The 18,140-nt window shown below is 40.5% G+C and overlaps 1 long non-coding RNA gene across 1 annotated transcript in view; it reads left to right on the top strand.

Annotated features, from left to right (window-relative positions):
- LOC120396859 overlaps nucleotides 1–15,564 on the top strand; it is a 30,678-nt gene extending 15,114 nt beyond the window's left edge. The window contains exon 3 of the long non-coding RNA XR_005593464.1: nucleotides 15,507–15,564. This is a non-coding gene — a long non-coding RNA (uncharacterized LOC120396859). The remainder of the gene's footprint in view (nucleotides 1–15,506) is intronic.
- The last annotated feature ends 2,576 nt before the right edge of the window (nucleotides 15,565–18,140 follow it).

Here is an 18,140-nt window from a genome sequence, read left to right as displayed (position 1 = left end):
CGTCGAATTGCGGCCACACTAACCCTAATCCGACATAGCAATACCGATTTCAGTGCTACTCCCCTCGTTGGGGAGGAGTACAGGAATTGGTTTTAAGAGCACCTTTATATCGATATAAAGGGCTTCGTTGGGTGGATGGGTGCAGGGTTAAATCAGTTTAATGCTGCTAAATTAGGTATAAATGCATAGTGTAGACCAGGCCCCAGACCGGAAGACGAGCTCTGTGTGGCTCAAAAGCCTCTCTCTCTCACCAACAGAAGATGGTCCAATAAACGATATTACGTTACCCACCTTATGTCTCTAATGTCCATGAATTTCATTTATTTAATTAAGTATTGGAAAGAACAAGGACATCCGAATAAATACAGATGTTTTTTTAAAAAGTGAGTGTGTTTATTTATTTACATTACAGTAGTGCCTAAGGGTCTCAATCATGGACCAGGCCTCATTGTGTTAGAGGCAACACAAACACAGAACAAAAAGACAGGCCCAGCCCCAAAGATCTTACATTCTAAGTATAGAACAAGAGACTACAGACAGACAAATAGGGGAGTACAAGACAACAATGATATAATATTGTTCTGCATGATTCCAGAGTGGTCTCAGCACAGCAATAGCCTATTTGTTCTATTTCTTGAACATGCATTCAAACTTTTTCAGAGTTGCTCAAGTGAAGAGATACAAACTAGGGGCACAAATATATGTATCAACAATGGCCACAATTGCACTTAAGTCACTGTAATTGTACACAGAAATGTCCAGATTTGTGTCTAACTGATAACTTGTGCATGCAACTCAAGATTATATGCACAGTTATATGAGCACAGTGGTAACTGTACAAAAAATAAGGGATGCAAATAAACACATATAGTTTTGAAAATCTTATTCAGAAAATAAAATTATTTAAACTGAGGATTGCACTAAATATGTTTCTCATTATGGCTGGGTTTTTCATATTATGAAAATATTAAATTCAGTCAATATTTAAATCAGTGCCTATTTGCATATATGCATCAATCACACAGTTAGAATTTGAAAATAGCTATATAGATAACCCAATCCATTTCCTTGCAAATGTATTATAAGTAAGGCTGCGTGTCTGTCACAGAAGTCACAGATCCGTGACTTTCTATGACCTCAGACTTCTACAGCAGCCGGTGTGGCTGACCCCAGGGCCGCCCAAGCAGCTGGCCCCAGGGACCGCCCGAGAGCAGATGTTGTGGCTGGCCCCAGGGACTGCCTGAGCAGTGGCCCCCGGGGGAGGCCAGAGCAGCAGCCCCAGGGACAGCTGTACCAGCCGCTGCTCGGCAGCCCCCAGTGGCTGGCCCCAGGGACTGCCCAAGCAGTGGCCGGTGCGGCTGACCCCAGTGGTCCCCCAGAGCAGCAGCACCCCGGGGGTCTCCCAGTTAAAATTTAGTCAGGGATATTTATAGTAAAGGTCATGGACAGGTCACAGGCTGTGAATTTTTGTTTATTGACTGTGACTTATCCATGACTTACTAAAAATACCCATGATTCAATCATAGCCTTACTATAAGGACTTCTATTATTTCTCTTGAGATACTATTTTCCAGGTATGATATTACTGGGAATCACCAGACGGCACTATTACAGGTATTCTTCTGAGCCAGGTAACTGATTGAAAAGGCAGGTAGATCTTGGATAAATGTAATTTTTAGTTGTGACTTCCTGATCAAATGTACAGACTGTACACATCTGAGCATTTCAAGGGCTTTTTGAGAATTGCATGTTTATGTTGCTCTTGAAAGGACAAGAATCACATTTTGTCTCACAAACAGAGTTATACTGGAGTTCCTTCTAGATAGGTTCTTAACTGCATCTGGGTCTAAGCTTCTTGAACATCCAGGTCTTAGTGTTAGGAGACTTGCAGTATATTCCTTGCCCTTTTAGCCCTGTTTTGCAACACCCTCATATTTTCCAATTCTTTAAAGCTGTGTCTTTGCAGAAATGCTACCAGGAGACTAAAAGAATGATTTGATCCTTCAGATAATCTCCAATTTTTTTTTATTACTACTATTTTTTAAATTTATGGAGGAACCTTCTCCAATCTTACTATTCCCCCCCCCCCCAAGCAGTTACATTGCCCGGGAGAGTCAGTACTTTGTGTGCCTCCATCCACCTGGAGGCCTTCTGTGCATTTTTCCCCCACAGGAGGTCATTCTCAGGCCTAAGCCAGAATTTTCTGTCACTTGAACCTCTCTATTTGTCTTCCTTGTATTCTAAACCCTTCCAGAACTAGGAGAATCATCAGGATGATGTGACCTAATTTGTATTACGTTTCAGTTTGACATATATCTCAATGCTTCCCTTAGGCTGGAGCACTGAGTAGCCAGGCTTGGAGATTCTAGAAAGCCAGCTCCTGCTGCTGAATTTCTGTTCCAAACAGCTTAAGGATTGGCTGCCACAGTGCTGTGGAGTGGCAAAGGTGGTGCAGGATTAAATGTGGGCTGTAAGAAGGAGACCTTTTCATCTTGGCTAGGCCTGTTACCTTGCTGAGTTTTCTCCCAAACACAGTTTTCCTGCAGACTCCTGGTCTCAAAAATCCTCTCCCCACCATCCACACTGAGGAGAAAAAGGGGAGGGGAGACCACTAAAAAAATATCCTGACTGGAAATACAGGAAGAAGAGCGTGAGAGGAACCTCCTCCTTCTCTGAGCAGAGGGAAAACACAGGGGCGCTAGTGAAGCTACCAGTTCTCTAAACTGCTCCACCTGCAAACCTTTAGGAAGGCAGAGAGTTTTGTTTCTTTGTTTTATATAAAGAGGAGCTACCATATATTGGAAAAAGAGGAGAAATAATCCAGTCATAATGGATCATGGAGCACCAGTGCTCATAAGGGAGAAAATCCCAATTTCATAACCTGACTAGTTTCAATTTCCACTTGCCTTTGTACAACATGAAATACCCAAGCATAAGGGATCAAAAATTAATTCAAAAAGGCAAGATCTCAAACTCTGTGGGAGCATTTCCCCCAGAGCTAGAACGGGTACCACCGCTTGCAGGAGCTGGAGCAATTAGGACAACAGGAGAACTCTTTCCCCTTGGCTTAAAGCTTCTGCAGTGGATACAGTGACAGGCTTGAAGTTTAATAGGCAACTGAAGAGCATACTAACAGCAGAGGAAATTACTACATATGTCTTTCCACTTTTTTTTTTTTTTTAAATCGCTGTGTCCTACAGTGCAGAGTGATAGAAACTGATGCAGGAAAATATCAGCATTGAATCTTTAGAACAAGTGTCTTGAAAATTAAAACTAGATTACACCGTGACCTGCCCATAGTATGTCACACTGAGTGAGTGGGCAATTTGCAAAGAGGTCAAAAAGTTTTTTTTTAATTAATTCAATTCATTTCTTCTAAACATTTTAATGTTTATTTTCTCCTATTCTCTCCGTGGACATCCATGATACCTGCTTTTATAAGAATCAGATGTTATGAGGTCTAAATAACTGTTATAAATTTCTTTTGAAGTAACACATCCTTGAGTCCAGATTTTATGGGTTTCATTTAGGTTTAATTACATCTTGTACTGTATCTCAACAGCTAGGAAGTGATCCTCATATTTTCAAAGAAAGTATCCCCCCCGCCATTTCCCAAGATAGTGCATCACTTGTCATTTAAATTAACAAAATAATGAATTGCAAATGGAGAGAAGTCAGTGAAGCATGAGACCATTTAGCAAAATATTTATGCATCCATACAGATCCTTGTTTCCCTGGAAAGGTTATTTGAGTGTAAATATGACATTTTGAAATGTGTAACTATGGTGAAAACTAAATCAATCTTAAGACATTTATCACTTAGTAATGAAATTTCACATGTATCTTTACTCTCATTATAATTTAAAGAGGTCTTGTCCCTGTAATTATTAGCTTTGAATTTGACCTTCCTTCTTTTTCCAGGCAATTAACTTTTTTTCTGCTTACCCATGGCCTAGATAAGACTATGTTCTTCTGCACTAAATTTATATTTTTATGAAATTAATGCCCCATTTTCTGTTACTGGTATGATACAATGTAATATATTCTTACTGGAATTCCTTAATATTATAGCAATAGTACTGGCCAAAATGTGACTTCAGTTCCACTTCTGAAACCTTTTTGAAGCCAGTGGGCTTACATGGATGGAAATGAAACTGGAATTTCTGTCAGCGAAATTATTCAAATTCTGGTCTCAGTTGCATGCATAACCCGCACTGGAGTCAAACGTGTTATAGGTGAATAAATGGGAGCATAATTTGGCATACTTCATTATGCTTTTCCATTGTCTACTGACAGCCCAAATATATACATATTTCATAGATACATAATTTTAGTTTAATACCTTATCTGTATGCATATGAGTACATAAAAATAGACACATGCACATAGACTGAAGGTAAAATTATATGCACAGAGTGATAGATAAAGGCAAACATCCTATTTATTTTTGCTCATTCTCCCCCTTCAGATTCTTTTAATGGCATTCCTTCACTACACTGAACATAGCAGGTGTTTTTTTTCATACATATATATGAATATATATAAAGGACCTACTGATTCACCACATAATTCCCTTCGCCCGCTTAAGAAAGCCAGAGATCTTGGATACAAATATGAGATTCTGAAAAAGAATCCTGGATCCTTCAGACAGTCTCTGTTATAACGAGGAAGAGCCCTGATTACAGCAGAGAACCAACAGGTTGACCAAAATCCTCCAGGATGTCTCTCTACTCATAATGTTAAGATGAGAGATGGCAACTTGAAGCTTCAAGGAAATTGCGAAGTTGCTTTGGAAGTTGCTACTTGCAATGCCTCAATTGTAAACAAATTTTCTAGGCAAGGCTGGTAACACTGCCTATGAAGGTTGCCTGACAATTCCCGAACTTGTAATCATTTGGGCTGACATTTTTCATGTTGGTTATCTACCTCAGACTGATTTGTTCTGGAAAATATCAGACAAAACAGTTCAGCTGTTTCTGAGAATGAGGCTAGGGAAAAATACATTGCTTTGCCCGTGATAAAAAAAATTCTGGCAGGCAGTGGTAGACTTTTATCTTAAATTCTCTGAAGCAATGTTTGCTCCAGGCTGGGAACAACAACTGAGGGAAGGGAGTCCCTCTCTCTTGTGTTCTCAAAGTCCCCCTGCTGGCACCCAGGTAGCACAGAGGAGGAAGCTGTCTGATTTGAATGTAGAGGGGACAAATGCTGGACCAGGGAGAGGGAAAGGAGTAGATTGGAACCAGGATACTGCTTAGACTGGGACTGGAGAGGGGAGAGAAACTGAGAGTTGGAGAGGGGAGACTGGGAGTCTTGGGAAGATAGACTGGTACTGAGAGTCAGTGAAGGAAATGGGGGGCACTGGGAGCCAGTTAGCTGGGGAGAAATCACTGAGATTGGATGAGGGGTGAAGGAAAGCAGGATTGGGCAGAAGTGGTCAAAAGCTTGGGGGAAATGGGCAGAAGAGTCTGTGACCATTAGAGCACACTTACCTCCAGAGCCTGGAATGGAACCCGAGATTCCTGAATCTCACCATTTCTCTGCTATCAGCAAATATCTAGGAAATTCACTGTCAAAGAGTGTGTCTCATCCCCCTCTACATAGGGAATGACAACCTACTGTTGCTTCTGGTTATTTTAGTAGCTCAAGTGGCAGAGGTCTGTGTGATGGATGTACTTTGCTGATCATAAATGTAGGTGTCAATTGGATGCCACATGATGGAAATTGTTTTTTCCAGGGGTTTATTTTTAAACATAGAAATTTTCTCTCTCACACAAATTATGTTAAAATTATTATTCAGGTTGCAAACTCAAGCACATACAAGTTAGGAAATGTCAAAATTAAGGTTGCCTATGCAAATTTAATTGGCATCCCTTTGTGTATTTGCATTATCATACAGTCTTCAATTACATGACCATATAATATTTTTCCATAGAAACTCTGCCTCATTCAGTATACAGGACTGACCAGTTCTGTGGATGAATCAAGGCTGTGAAGGAGATTGTTGTCTGTAGGCCTACTGCTTCTCCTCTTTTTTTGTAGAAGTTAGAAGGTGCACAATGAATGAGGAAGGACACTGCAGAAAGAGAAAGTTCTCATGATTAAGGGCTGTTGAATTCTTTCCTGGAGAATTGGATTCTGTTCCTTCCTCTGCCACAGAAATCCTGAGACATACTAAGCAAGTCATTAAAACCAAACATTTCAAAGGTGGTTACTAATTATGGGTTTCTTGTTCTTGGGGTACCCAACTTGAGACCATGGGGCCTGATTTGCACAAGTGTTTCAATGCAGTAAACTAAAGCAGGGAGAGAGAAGAAGAGACAATAAGGAGGATGTGACCACTAAGACTGACTGCTTGATACTCCTTGATGCCTCTAACCTGAGAAGAACATAACATAAGAACATAAGAAGGACATAAGAACATAATAACATAACATAAGAACATAATAAGGAGGATGTGACCACTAAGACTGACTGCTTGAAACTCCTTGATGCCTCTAACCTGAGAAGACATAGACATTCTTCTCTTCACGCTGGACTAGCGGAGAAGGGACAAGAGGAGGAATGAATTGAGAAGACATAGAGAAGTATTTGGGGACAAGGAATGTGAACAACAGAGAAAGTGTCATTTGAAGAGATACACAGACTTTTTCACCTGTTACCACGTGTGGAAACTCACAGAAATCAGAAAATACCATGCTGTGTACCATAACACGTGTAACAAAGATAAGGACCTCTTAAGGCCTTGGCCCAGGATAGCTACAAGATCATCTAGAGCTCTGGGATGAGGATCATGGTTAACAAGTCTGCTCCTCAGGCACAACAGAATTTCCTATCCATAACAATAAGCTCATCTATGCAGAAGATGGTGGTAGTCAGTCCAAGACTGTGGAATGATCTGTCACAGGAACTAAGAATTTTGACCATCACCTTCTGCTCTAAATACTAGGTGTACTTCTTTTACCTGTCTTCTCTAATACAAATACACAGCAGTGAATAAATAAATAAAAACAACCAAAGCAAACATAACACTGGACACAAGTCTACCCCTGGGCAGAGGAGGGGAGAAGAAAGGGACCATATATGACATCTTAGTCACATCACTTAATGCACAGCTGCAGGGCAATCACAGAATAGAGTGATGAGTCTGGTATAAGAATACAGAATATAATTACACCCAAAAAACTACACTAAAAGATCATTAAGGATGCACACTCAAGCCCTCAATAGTTAGGAAAGGCTAGAATGAAGGTTGCCTGTGCAATTGTTATGTGGAGATGGCACTTTTGCAGTCCTGTCATGTGCAGGAATGTAAGAGGATGGAAAATACATAGTCACTCTGTGGAGATGGCTCATGCTCAGTGAGGATGGAATTTTCAGAGATTTTACTGTTAAACTAGCAAGTCTCAACTGAGCATATTTAAACTAATTTGTCAAAGTCTTATAATTTGGCCAGATTTTCATGGGGATGTCAAAAGTCACCCATCTGCCAAATTTAAAGCCCCTGCTCCAGAGCATGGGTGAACTAGGGCTTTCCAAACTAAAGATCATCAGATATAATTAATTTTTTTAGCATTGAAAAACAGCACATATTTCCTAGCCTTGTTCTTGGAAATGGCTAAGCTACTCTCTAAAATAATTTAGCCGGAGGCAGATACCGAGAATGAAAATGTTCAGACCAAACAATTAAAGTTTGCCAAAGTTATGAGCAACTGAAAACAAGGTCTCATAATTGGAAGTGCTGGGCTACCTTAATAGGTGGTGTCACCAACCCTGCCTACATTAACTGTTTACAACCATAAATTTTAACATTTTACTTCAGTAATACAATAAGAAACCTTGCCTAAATTGACTCTGTTGTTTCTGTAATTGACAATGAATGCTCCTAACTTATGAAAATGTGAGATGCCCCATAATTTGCATTTTGGTTGGTATATAGTGCAATTATAAACTGTGGAAATGCACTTTTATAACATTATCCACTATTTTGATTTCTTGCATTTAATGGATAGCAATAAAAAACAGTTTAATTTACTACATAGGTGGAGTCTTCAGTCCTGTGTCTTGGACACTACTGATACTAGTTAATTTGGGCTTTTTCTACAGAAAAAAAATCACATCTGGTAAAACAGTTCAAAGTTACTAATACTTTAATTTGGGTTCCAAGTAGAGCTGGTTAGAAATGTTTTGAGGAAAAAATTCCCGTAATTTATGGAGGGATGATATAATGAGATTGCCTACAATGGCATTTGGCCCATCTCTTAATAGCAAATATTTCCAACAGCCAGAGATGCGACACTAGATAGGGAGGGCTCTGAGTTACTACACAGAATTATTTTCCAGGTGTCTGGCTGGTAGGTTTTGCCCAAATGCTTAGAGTCTAACTGATCACCATAGTTGCGGTCAGGAAGGAATTTTTCCTCAGGTCAGATTGCTGAGACCCTGTTGTTTTTGTTTGTTTTTGCCTTCCTCTGCAGCATGGGGCACAGGTCACTTGCTGGTATGAACTAGAGTAAGTGATGGATTCTCTGTAACTTGAAGTCTTTAAAATCATCATGATTTGATGACTTCAGTAACTTCGCTGGAGGTTATGGGTCTATTACAGGAGTGGGTGAGCGAGGTTCTGTGGCCTATGATATGCAGGAGGTAAAACTAGATGATTGTGATGTTTCCTTCTCACCTTAAAGTCTATGAAACTAAAACCTTTCATAGAAATATATTGGTTTCGACAAAAAAAAATTCAGGAAGTTTGGTCAGGTCCAGAAAGGAATTTCTGGTCAAAACAAGTGAAAGAGAGATGAGGGTGCAGATCTGTGATGTGGGAGACAGGGTCAAATCCCTGCTTCAAATTAGGCAGAATGCCCTCATTATTTGACTATTGGCTAATCTGGGATGGGTGTGTCTCATTTTTTCATGAATAATTTCAAATGATCTCATTTTCATCCTGATGAGGAACAAAACAAATTAACACCCCAAATTTTTCATGAAAAACAGTTTTTTTTCCTCCAGTCAGCCTGAGTTCCAAGAGACTAAAATCTCCCACAATGTGTTGAACTACTCAGAGCATCTGTAAGCTCTTAAATTCTTGGGGGTCATAATAGTTCTGTGTTATCCCTAAATCAAATCTTTTCTTCTACTGTACTCCTGTGGTGTCATGTAGTAACAGTCAACAGGAAAAAGAAGCTTAGAATTTAAACAACTGGACTTGCTCAGCAGGAAGTCAACTTTGTTATTTATTATACATCTTTACATCTGTTATTCCATTCATCCTGTTCCTACCCAAAAGCTGCCCTACTATACACTAGACTGAAACCTAGTTGGGAATAGTAAATGTGTGCCATTATAGCCTTTTCTATCAACATCACAGATGCTGATAAGTGCATAACACATTTATTTATGGCTCATACACTGCCATCACATTTTTGATATGTGAATCTCATGAATCTTTAGTGCCCAACTTTCCTAGATTACAAGATCAACTAACATTGTTAAGCTGTCAGTTAACTTCAGTTTTAAACTATAGACAAAATACGTTGCACAATAATCACTATCACAGTGCCACATTTGTATTGAGCAAATGGGTTGCTAACATTTCTCTCGATTATTTTAGCAGGTTTTTTTTTATTATTATTATTTTATTTTATTTTGGTCTATATTTGAACTATTCCTTAAACTGAATCATCATCTGTACTCCTTGAGAACAAAGCAGTGATTCGGATGCTATCACACATAACATTCTGTGTTATATTTCAAATGCTAGCATATGCAACAAGATTTCCTGTGAAATGCTCTAGATGAGCTTCGCAGCACATATTGCCATATTAACAAGCTGCCTACATTGGTTCACATACCTGAGGAAAACAATTGACTTAGATTCAAAAACTAGTGTATGGCAGTTGTGACATTGTAAAACCCCAGGAATGTGGAGAATGTGTCTGTCCGGTCCCATGCAAAGGGCCACAAGAAAACAATAGCTCAAGTATTACCGAAACACTTATCACTATATAGCCTATGAACACACAAAAACATCAACAAAACAATTAAAGCAGTAGTACAAGTTTGCAATTATTTAAATTGCAAATAATTTTCATATATTATTTTGCTCGTATATAAAAAACTGTTCAAAAACAGAGAGCACAGACCCTTTTGAACATTTAATTTAACATTTTATATTCCCATAAACACTCCAGGGGGTGCCCATTACTGTACAATATCAGCATGCATACTAAGCTGAGTGCAGGTGAGGTGTGTTAATATTATGCTTCAACAGCACACCCTGGAGTGTCTTATTGCTTAAATGCTGGAAAGGTCAAACATTTACAGCATATTATCATGTTCCACAGAATAATCATGCATCATAATTCTGTGTTACCTCACTCTTTCAGGGGAAAAATGTTGTAATGAAAATAATAAATGGTATTCAATTAACTCAGCTTTGTTAAAGTGTTAATTTGCAACACAATCATGTAGTTCTCTTTGAATACTGAGTAAGGTCATGTAAGGTCATGTCCCCCTGTATATAGTTTTGGCATAAATTACACTGCAGGAGAAAGGTTGCTGGCAGGGAGGATTTTACTGGATTATCCCCCCATTAATATTTTTTTAAACAAAATGGGAGGGATATATATTGTAGTGTCTGGAGTGTTTACATTAGAATAAATTGAGCATAGCAAGGAACAGAAGCAACAGTGGGAAAACAATATTTTATATTGGCATCAAGTTTCTCTTATAGACCAGCTGTATTTCAATACAGTGGTGTGGGGGAAAAGACACTGCCCCCCCCCCCATTGCTTAGGCCTTTGTTTGTTGACCTGGGCCTGCCTTGTAACTAACAGGCCCAAAGCCTGAACCAAACTGGCTGTGTCCCATGACTGCGGGGGGGAGGGAGGAGGTGGAAGGGGGGAACAATGGAAAGCCCCAGCAGCAGGAACTATTTGCAGTATGTGCCTAACTGCTAGTGTGAAACAATTATCTGTAATAAGCCCTAAGTGCCCTCCTGACCTGCCCCCCAAATCGTGTGGTAAGACCCGGTAGGGACAGTTGGGTAAAACAATAGCCATAAAAGGCAAAGGAATAACCATGCTGGAAAGACCCTAACCCACATTGCACCCACCCAAGGGAAGAATTGGGAAAGAACACTGGAAAGTACCCAAAGACCCTAACTCTCTAATTCCTAATAAGGTTGCTATTGCTCAAATGTGTGAAATATTATTCCTAATATGGTTATCATTACTTAACTGTGTGTAATTTGTTTGCAGTTTTAAGTTTGAAATAGTCTCTGCGAGCATTGTATCGGGGGAGCGGTTCCAATACTGCTACCCTCAATGCATTGGTGTGTGTTCAATAAACAGGCCGCAGGCTTGAGTCTCTGATCAAATTATTGCCTGAGTGGCTTTTTCCATGACAGTGGCTCTTTCAGTGTTTGCAGAGCCAGGATGTACACAGCACACCTTTTCTGTGGATTGATATTTTGGTCTCCAGAACTATCAAGCCAGCACCTTTCGGTAGCACTCAATACACGTTTAAAAAACAATTCTAGGAACATGCAATACAAATTTCCCTATGACTTCTTTGGTATGAAATAGCCTGTTTTTGAACAGTTCTTAATCTCTGATTCAGACAACATTTGGTTGCTTCTCAAATAAAAGATCTGCCATGGAAACCCTTACCTTGACTTTGGAAGACAGACACTGTTTTTCTTTCACAAGACAGTGATCACTGGACTGTCTGTACCACCTCTCAGAGCCACAGTAAGACAATTTCCATTTAGAGACAAAGAACTCTGCATTTCTGCAGGCATGTCACACTGCCCACTTCCAAGCAATGGAAACACTTTCTAGTGAAGTATGAAGTCCTCTATCTATGAGGACCTTTAACATTCAAATTTCCAGTTTCTTCTTCTCATATCATCTGTCCTGAGCCTGTAGGCATCAAGTCAACAGTAGCTGTGACAACAAAGACCTCCTGTGACCACACAGCCCATTGCTCCTACAAAGTAGATGCTGGAGAACTCCTACACTCCCAAATTAAACTGTCAAACTTCCTTTAGAATGTTTGTAATGGGTTGCTTACTCTTTGGAGGGCAACAGCTCCTCCTCAGCACAAATGTTGGGCTCCAGACCTAGAAGGTGGCTTTGAAGCAGCTTGGCCTATAAACTCTGGTCTACCATTTTTCATAAGCAAACCTCAATCCCCTTCTATCTTCCTTGTGGCATCACTTTCTCCCCACATCTCTACAAGTCCAGAATAACCAACACCTTCTTTTACTTCTGTCACCTGGTGGGGACTACTATTCCTGACATTTTTGTGTATCTACCAACTGGACCCTGCCTCCTCCTGGATTTTCATGTAGTGACATATTTGGTAGGCAACCATTTACTGCCTTTTTGGAGACCAGCAAGCTAATGCTATTTTCAGAATCACTAGACAGCATTCTCCAGAGAGTGGGCTTCCTGCTTAAAATCATCTTCTGGCTGCTGAATGGTTGTTTAAGTCTGCCAGTCCTTACAGTTGCATTGGCATTTACCTTGTAGCAGGGCTGTCTCCAGACACCAGCATTCCAAGCAGGTGCCTGGGGCGGCAATCTGCAAGGGGCGGCAATCCGTGTGTTTTTGCCCCCAAGCAGCGCGCCGAATTGCTGCCGTGGACAGCGGGGGCAGTCCGTGTGCCGTTAGGGCAGCACGCGCATTTCCACGGTGGCGGCAGCTTCTATGTTCAGCTGTCCGCGGCGGCGCAGCTTCTGTCTTCCGGCTGAAGACAGAAGCTGCCGCCAAATTGCCGACGCCGCAGAAATTCGTATGCCGCCCTAATGGCGCACGGACTGCCCCCGCCGTCCGTGGCGGCAATTCGGCGCGCTGCTTGGGGCGGCAAAAACAGTACAGGTGGCCCTGCCTTGTAGTGAGTCCAAAATATGCACCAGAATGCTCTTCTAGGGATTGCTGAATACCTCAAATGTCTTATTCTATTTCTGAACATTAAAAAGTCTAAAAAATTAAATTATAAAAATTTCTTATTGCAAGCTAGAAAAACATTTTAATATTGAGGCCTCACAAAGACATCAAGGTTTGCAGAACTTGCTTTAGCAAGTTTACTATTAGTGCATATAAAATGTTTCAAATTCTTTTGTGTCAGGTAGAAAGAAAGCAGAACACTATTTAATGGTTAATCATAGCAAAATCAATGCTAATATAAATTGAATAACACCATGTTTCACTCTGGTGAATTTAATGCCCTTCTTGGGTGTAGTAATGATAGCACTGACATAGGTATCATACAGTGAACAATGAACACTGAACAAGTGCTGGACAATGAGTTTTGTGATTTGTATATCAGTTTTCAATTATTTAAAAATGTGTTCAGTAATAAGGTTTGGGTTGGAGGAAATGTATTTACCCTCTTACAGATTTGTGACTGCACTTCAGTAACACTAGGAAGCACTCTTGACTGATTGGATAGATATTCACAAATGAAGTTCAAGACTGACTCCATGTTACTGATGCCAAATGCTCTAATGTTTCTATAGTTCACCATTATTCATCTTGTGTACTTCGTCATTTTTAATGCATACTTTTTCAATGAGACCAAAATGTAGGGGTTTGTTTCCTTTATATTTTGACATAGACATTTATTTCTTTTGACAGTACAAAGGGAATCCACAGAGAGACTGAGGAAGAGTGGTGAAATGCTGCTTCCAGGTTCTTTAGGGCAATGAATTATCAGTGCCAGCTTGAAATCAGCTTATTAGCAAAACATTGCTCAACTGCCCCTCTCTCACACCTAAGGGAAAACAGTTCCTTTGCCTGGTACACTGAGATATGAAACACACTGCTAATTCTTGTAGGTTTAGGTTCCTATGTGAGGGCTAGCCAGACCCTGGTTACAATCTCTTGAGACCAGTAGAAAGCATAAGCTTCCCTCTTTCCTGAGAGCATACTCAGTTCCCAGCTCCAATTTCCACACAAATAAAAATGGATTTTTTAAAAAGAAGCAGTGTGCCTATAAAACATTTCTAACACAGCAATTTAAGTCAAAGTTGTTTCAAACATTCTTCAGATAGAACAGCACATGAAGAATTTAAGAACAAAACTGACATTTTCTTTTATGTTAAACACACACACAACCCCTTCATAAAAAAATATTGTTGGAAGTGAATTTTAGTAGAGTCCAGTTAAGACCAAAAGAAACGTAACACTTTACAAAAATACTACACTTTATTAGAACCTCCCACCTGCAGCCCAAACATTAACATATTTTGAAATGAACTGTTAAAGCCAGGTGCTAACTGCCTTATAATCCACTAGCACTCTCCATCATTTATACTGCCCACTCAACCCTAAATTTTCCTCTTAACATTTGTAAAATTATACTCCAAGACAAAACAACAAATTAAAAAAAGCCTATATCCCATCTCTGATGCAAGGGATCCAGTTCCAAAAGGGGGGAGGGAGAGAAGAGAGTGGCTAGAAAAAAAATCCACTTGGTTGATTTTTTTCCAGGTGAGGAGGAAGATTACTCATAACTTCCTGTAGCCTTTAGGAAGTCTATGCAGGGAGGGGAAAAGCTACTGGAGGGTGGCGAGGAGAAGAAGAGGTCTTTATTTATTTTGGAACTCTAAGGGTTCACATTTTACTAGAAAAGAGTGAGTTGAAGGTTCAATTTATATTTATAATCAGCTATCAATACATTTAATCCTTGCTCTAAGCACCTCCGTGTAAATGTGTCCCAGGTTACAGGCACAAGTCACAGAAAAGGGAAAAAACAATAAATGGAGGTTACTAATCTGTAACTGCAGGTTCATCAAGATGTATGGGTGCCTATCTGTATTCCACAAGTGGGATTTGTACTCAGAACATGCACCTTAGTCCATAACTTTTTACAAGCAGTGTCCTTTGGTCCGCCCATGTGATGTAGTTCTCCTCATGCTCCCCACCCAGAGCACAAAGGGTGGTGCAGGCAGTCATCTCTCTAGTTCCTACTCTTACCACAAACCTAGATAATCTGCAGCAGAGGGGACAGAGGGCAGGTAGTGGAATACAGATAGGGGCCACACATCTTGAAGAACCTCCAGTTACAGGTAAAGAAAACACTGAGTTTACTTAAATTATGGTCCCAGTGTGTATTTCACATGAGAGAGATCAACTATCAGTGGTCAAAGAGGAGATGGGTGTGAGGATGCAAAAGTAATAGCTGACTGTAATACTGCTGTCCCCACAGCTGTATCTGCTCTAGATCAGACCAAAGCGTAAGGTCTTGTGAAGGTATGCAAAGAGTTCCAGATACAGGCCTGACATATCTCTAGTACGTTATGTGTTTCAGAGATGCAGCAGAGGTTGCTTGCATTCTGGTGGTATGAGCCCTCATCCCTCCAGAGGTGGGCAACGTGAGCTAGTTGGTAAAGGATAATACAACCAGAGATCCATTTTGAATGTTTCTGGGCAGAGATAGCAAAGAGATCAAGCTACAGAAACAAATCATTTAGGTGTCTTTCTAACGTCTTTTGTTCTTTGTAGATAAAAGGCCAGTGATCTTCAGACATCCAGAGAATGCAGCCTCCACTCTCCATCAGAGGCATGTGGTTTAGGAAAAAAATACTGATAAGTGGATGATTTGACTCACCTGAAACTTGGAAACTACGTTAAGGATCATTTTTTCTTGGGGTGGGGTGCGGGTGGTGGGGCTGTAGATGGTGAAGGGAACACCAGAAGATCTTTGTCCTTAGCCTTGTCTTTTGTCCTTGTCAGAAATGGTGCCAGAACTGGTGGATCCATATCCTTGTGTGGCACTCTCTCTTGCTGAGAACATTTACTCAGGCTTAAGTCCTCAGTGCCCATGTGTGCAGGCTTTCCTGACTTTGATGGGGTTGAGGAGGAATTATCTCACTTCAAGGCAGTCTTTGACAAAGACCACTTGTCCCTGTGCCCCTTACTCTCATGGGAAGCTCTCTCTTTAGGCTTAGACATCTTAACCTCTATTCTCGAGATCATGTTTCAAGGGGCGTTGCCTGCTTGATAAGGGTGATGTATGGGAGAGGTCTCTGGTCTAGATCTGACAGGGTCTCCTTTCCTTCTCCATCAGGTGTTTCTTAAGCCTCTGTACCTGACCCTCGGGAGTTCTGGGGGAAGCAAGGGTCATGGTGGATTCACCATCATTGGCACTTTTAAAATTAAGATTGAGTGTTTTTGACTCCAGGGGCCAAAGGAGTAGATCCCTTGAGCTCCAGAACCAACTGCTAATATTCATTTCCATCCAGAGTCCAGGGCCTCGACCAATTTTCTTCCCTTTCCCCTGAACAAACAATCAGGTTCCACAAAATCTCTGGAATGTCAGCAGGCAAAGATTGTCTACTGTGCACTCTACAAGTAGCCAAAAAACAAGCAGATTAGAGAAGAAGATGGCGTTACTAAGGACATTTTTGTATGATGGCTCTGCTAGAGAAAGTTGCTGCAGACACAGTAGATATTAAGGCCACAGTGCAACTGTTGCATTGATTAACTCCTCTCCACAAATGCTGACAGGATGGGTGAATGAAGCAGAAGGGAGAATATCATCATTGAAAGATCAAGTAAATTGGCTCTCTTCCCTAATGTAGAGAAGACTCAAAGACTTACTTTCTCTAAAAACTAAAGTGGCAGATTAAATAAGGCACAGTCTTGCTATAATAATATGAGAATTGTTGGAACACCTGAGGGAGTAGAGAAAGGCAACTCCCTAGAAATTTGTTTGTGGCTCTTTTCAGAAGTGCTCAGCCTGCCAGATGATTTGAAATTTGATTTAGAGAGATCAAATAAGTCCCTGGCTCCTAAGCCAGCCTCAGATGTCAAACCTTGTGCACTGATTGTCAAATTTCTCAAGTTTACTGTAAAAGAAAAATTAACGTTGTGAGCTCATGAAAAAAGAACTATGAGGGTGAACAGAGATCAGCCCTTAGAAGAGCCAGGGAACATGTCAAGCAGCAACTACTCGAATATTTTACAAACTTTGCAGCTCAATTTTAGTCAAGGTTGGTGCGGAATTGCATCTGTTCCAAAAGCCACAAGTAGCAGACCGTTTTTTAAATGGCTTACAGTGAACTGAATATCTGTTCTTTTCTATACAAAGCTTATTTCCCAGTTTTTATGTCTGCCCTAATGGAACTTATCCCATTACTGTGACTGACTAACTTATTTATTTGGGTTCTTTCTTCTGCCTCAAACTTATACCTTATTAACTTTTGGGACATGTATATCAATTCTCATCAAATGGCAAAATATGAAGCACCATAGCAGGAGAATTAAGGGAACACATCCCAAATTGATCTCCTGGAGTGTACTGACTGTGGGAAGGATTTATTTTAATTGTGTACTACCAATATTAAGTGCCTTTGCTCCTGTGTATTTGAGTTAGGTGATTAATGAAACATTTCAGAACATCTTAAATGGACAGATCAACATGAAGCATTTGTTTGTGATTATACAATGCCTTTGTTAGCTTGCCACTGACATACACCAAAGAAATCACTAGGAGATGGTGCAGCTCACTGTTGCTCTGTAGAAATTTGAGGGCTTCCATATCACTTTTTGAAATTGGTGCCAATAGAGAGCCTGCTGTGCTGCCACACCTTACTGCTAGAGGCTATCAAAACTGGGCAGTTTGACATCACATGTGCTGGAAATGCAAGAGAGAAGCTCTCCTCCCTGAAAGACATCACAAAAAGCTGCATAGAACTTGAGCAACCCCCATGGACCAAAGGAGCATAACATGAGCTACATTGGCAGTGATTTCTACCTTCCTTACCACCTCCTACTTACTCCCTCTCACCTTGATCCTTTCCCCACCCCCATGTCCTCCTCCACCCGCACTTTCCTTGTCTCTTTCCTCGTTGCCCCATCCCTCCTCACACTGAACTCTCCCTCAACATTTCCAACCCTACGCTCAGATCCCAGAGTACACAAACATGAAGTATTAGGTTAATATAGAAGAGTCAGTTGGTTCAATTGAATTGTTTGCTGTGTTCGTCTGTGCAGTAATTTACAATTTAGGGGAGCAGTTAGATCTCTCCCTTCTTAGCTATTTGTTTATTTAATATGCTGACTGGAACCCGAATGTTTGGTTGTAAACGCAAAGTATCCTGGGAAAGTAATCCCCCCAACATATGTCTTACTCAG

The sequence above is a fragment of the Mauremys reevesii genome, linkage group 2 (assembly GCF_016161935.1).
Source record: "Mauremys reevesii isolate NIE-2019 linkage group 2, ASM1616193v1, whole genome shotgun sequence".
NCBI lineage: Eukaryota > Metazoa > Chordata > Testudines > Geoemydidae > Mauremys > Mauremys reevesii.
The sequence above is the reverse complement of the archived record's forward strand: the minus strand, read 5'-3'. Positions and strand labels throughout refer to the sequence as shown.